Genomic DNA, 4,399 nt, shown 5'->3' on the forward strand with positions numbered 1-4,399 from the left:
CACTCAATGACACAGGGTTTATACTGGTTCAGGCAATGTGCCCTATGTCCAGTTTGAGTCGGTCGGTGACTTTATTCCTAAGCCCAAGTGCTCGAAGTTTGCAGCGGGGTTATAACACTGTAGGGTAAAACTTTGGCGCCCACAACACTGCTTGGTTCTGACATGCTTGGAGGGTTGCAGGGCACCCTTATGACATGCCCTATCGGTACTGTCCTATAAGTGTGCAAGGCATGGTCCTCGGTATTGTAGTTGACTTGAGTGACCTGTCTTACTTGCTCCGGTAGTTTCCTGGTCTTCACCGAGCGGGAGTCCCTGGTCGGTTGGTGACCGACTCTAGATTCTCAATGGCCAATCCATATAGTTCTCGAGTCCATTCGACCAGTCCCAAGGGCTCTCTATGTTTCTTCGAGGAAAAACCATGGATTGTAAATCGACCGAGACTAGAACATGGGTCGGGATGCCCGTGGCGCTCGTGTGCCCGGGTACTAGCCACTAGCGAGCCCATCCCTTTCCACCCCTCACTCTAAAGGTGCCTTGGAGTGGTTGTCAACCCATCGGTGGGCCAACCTTCGAACTCCTAGGCCTGAATGGGCCATGGGAGCGTTTTCAGCTCTGTATCCCTACTTACCTACGACGGTTCTTGGCCCATCGACCGAGCGAACCGTGACATGGCAAGGGACGGGCTTCACTTTGGCGTTTACCGATCGTTCACGATCACCCGTTCTTATTACAAGAACATCGATTTGGCGACGATGATCCAAGGCTTCGCGTCCGTCTACACCGATGCTGAGCTAGACGACATCGAGGAGGTGGTGGCCCCCTGGCACATGACCTTTCTACATAGAAGATGAAATCATCCCCTTAAGGGGTTAGTTTAGTCAGATGTCTATGGTCAAATGTTTGGACAACTTGCCAATTGTTACCAAATCTTGTATCTGGCAAATAGAACACCTTTCTAGCCTGAGTAGCTAGAATTAAAGAATCATCTTTGTACCATAGACTTCCAACGTTGATGCTTTTAAAGAACCCATCATCTCTCAGAGCATTCTTCCCATCCAGTTTATACCAATCACATTTGAACAAGACAACTGACCTGTCATCACCATTATAATCTAACTGGATGATCTCTTTTATGTTTCCATAAAACTCAATGAGCTTAGAGTTATGTGTACCTAGTGACATTACTCCACTATTCTGAGACTTCTTATTCGTATCACAGTCAATAGTGTTAAACTGCACCCCATTAACTATACATGACTTGTATTTCTTGATTCTTAAATCAGGACCACATGCCAAGGAAAAGATGTCATCATCTACCATTTCTTCATCTGTATTCTTTCTCAGCATCTGGCATACAACATATAACAACAAACATTAGTAGAATGCACAGTACAATGTTGATAATAATTTGTAAAAGATGCTGAATGAAATCTAACCAGGTTCCTGAACCATGTCTGGAATCCTTTTCGAAGTGTTTTTTCAATGTTACACACCCCTTCCCTCTCTAATTCATCCTTGAACATTCTGTTAAAACCAAAAAAAGTGTCAAAAAATTAAATGGCCCATATGAACAAGAGGAAGGGAGCATATAGCACAGTACATAAGTGATAACATACTTGATATATTCCTCAACATGACTACAGTTGTTTAGAACATACCACACCATTTCATCTAATCCACCATCATCATACACTAATTCTGCTGCTGAAGTAAATCTCACTCCATGCCCAAACACATCTGCACCATAGGCTTCTTCATCAGAAAAACCAACATTTCTCGGTTCTCTATTAAATCTTGTTTCGACATCGTCCATGTACTTGGAGCAAAATGGTAGGCATTCATCTGCAATATATGCCTATGCAATGGAACCTTCTAGTCTTGCCCTATTCCTCACATAGCGCTTTAAAGTGTACAGACACCTTTCAACTGGGTACATCCACCCATACTGCACAGGACCTCAGAGCAGCACCTCCTCAGGCAAATGTATAGGAAGGTGCATCATCACATCAAAAAGAGCTAGGGGAAAAAATTTCTCAAGCTTGCACAATAATACAGTAATTTCTTCATTCATTTTAGCTAACACATCCTTGTTTAGAGTTTTGCTACACAATTGCTTAAAAAAGTTTCCCAACTCAGCTACTGCTTCATATATATCCTTGTCAACAAAGCCTCTTAAAGCAGCAGGTAAGATTCTTTGCAAAAGAATATGACAATCATGTGTTTTTAGGCCTTGTACCTTGCTTCCATCAGCATTAACACATCTTGATATGTTCGAAGCGTAGCCATCTAGAAACTTGACCTCCCATAAAAAAATACAAAAGGCAACCTTTTTTTCTTTAGGCAAGGTGTATCTAGCTTGAGGCATCTCAAAAGTATCTCCTTCATCTCTAAACTGCAACTTTTCTTTAATTCCTAAATCACTAAGGTCAAGCCTAGCATTCACTGTGTCCTTTGTCTTCCCATGTATATCGAGAATTGTGCCAACCAAGCTTTCACATATGTTCTTCTCAATGTGCATGACATCAAGATTATGTCTAACCTTTAAATTTTTCCAATACTCCAAATCCCACAGGCAAACTCTCCTGCTCCAAATTTTCACACTAGCAGTTTTGTCACTATCCAAGGCAGAACGCTTCCTTTTCCTAATCTCCTTTTGCTTGATCCCAGGTTTGACATGTCTAACCTTCTCTAATTCTGCTAGTAGCTCTTCATTGGTAAATTTACTTGGCGGATCATTGGTTCCATGAAGGCCACTGTATTCATTGTTCCTCCTCAAATGATGTCCACTTGGCAAGGAAACGGTAGTGTCCAATGTATGCAATTTTATTCCTTAGTGCATAAGAGAGGATTCTTGTCATAGTGAATACAAGCAAAATAGCCTTTCATGGTACGCCCAGACAAAGTAGGCAGAGCTGGGTAATCATGAATGCACCATAACACTACCGCACGAAGTTTGAACTAATTGTCAATAATAGCATCATAAGTATGCACACCCTTCCAAAGGTCAATCAACTCTTCAACAAGAAACTATAGAAATAAATCAAAGTCTTTCCTAGGGGAACATGGACCTGGAATCAACAGAGCCATCATTACATTGGACTGATCCATGCATGCCCAAGGTGGAAGGTTGTATGGCATAACAAATACAGGCCACATGCTGTACTTCATGTTAAAATTGCCAAAGGGATTGAATCCATCAGTAGCTAGCCCAAGTCTAAGGTTTCTAGTTTCTTCAGCAAAATCTAGATATTCCGTGTGTAAATCTTGCCAAGCCTCACCATCAGCTGGATGACTCATTTCCTTCTCACTAGGCTACCTCTTTAACTCGTGCCATTGTGCTTGTTCTGAACCCTCCTTGGTTACAAATAGCCTCTGTAGCCTAGGCACCAATGGAAAATGCCTCAACACTTTCTGTGGAATCTTCTTCCTCTGTGGGTCTTTCCATCTTGACAAACCACAAACTGGGCAATTGTCAAGATTAGAATAATCCTTTTGAAACAAAATGCAGTTGTTGTAGCACACATGGATCGATTCATATCCAAGACCTAATTCCTTTATAATGTTCTTTGCTTCATGGTATGAGGTTGGTAGTGTATTAAACTCTGGGAATGCATCAGCTAGTAGCTTCACGAAAGCAAAAATGCACTATTGGTAATCCTATAAAATGACTTCATTTGAAGTAGCTTTGCCACAAAGGAGAACTTTGAAAATTTGGTACAACCAGGATAAAGCTGACACTTAGCCTCCTTTATCAGATTTTTCAAAAAAGAGGATTGGCGGTTTCCATCATTGTTTCCATTTTCAGTTTTAGAGTCATGACTACCATGTCCTTGTGCCGTTTGTAGCTCCCTAAGCAAAATATCTAACTGATCAACACCATTGTTGTCATTCTTAGCCACACCAATGGAACCCTCATCAATGTCAAAAACAGGAATAGAAGCAGGGACTTAATTAACATGTACACTAATGTCCTCTCCATGATGTACCCACTGAGTATATGTACAGTCCATGCCATTCATCAAAATGTGATTCTTCACAGTGGGCTGGTGCAGGTACTTCTGATTAAGGCATCTAGTACATGGGTAGAGAATCTCATCATCCTCACCAAATTTTTCTTTAATGAAATCCATAAATTGTTTGACACCATTGACATATTCAATGGAAAATAATGTGCTGTGCACCCAACTTCTATCCATCTGACAATGCATTGCGGAAGCACAAATTTTAATAAGCGTGCACACAATTCATATGCTGCGGTATAAGAAAATCAAAGAGAAGATGACGTACATGGCAAGTTTGGAGGAAGGCAGCCGGCGGCGGGAAGTCACCTTGCAGCGGCGTGGTCTGCTGTCGGAGCAGCATGGTGAGGTGTGCTGTCGGTGCGTCGTGGGGCGGGGAA

At 42.1% G+C, this 4,399-nt stretch overlaps 1 pseudogene; it reads right to left on the reverse strand.

Annotated features, from left to right (window-relative positions):
- Nucleotides 1-861: 861 nt before the first annotated feature.
- Nucleotides 862-4,196, reverse strand: LOC136515192 (uncharacterized; annotated as a pseudogene).
- Nucleotides 4,197-4,399: the final 203 nt, after the last annotated feature.

Source organism: Miscanthus floridulus, chromosome 17 (assembly GCF_019320115.1).
Source record: "Miscanthus floridulus cultivar M001 chromosome 17, ASM1932011v1, whole genome shotgun sequence".
NCBI classification, from domain to species: domain Eukaryota; kingdom Viridiplantae; phylum Streptophyta; class Magnoliopsida; order Poales; family Poaceae; genus Miscanthus; species Miscanthus floridulus.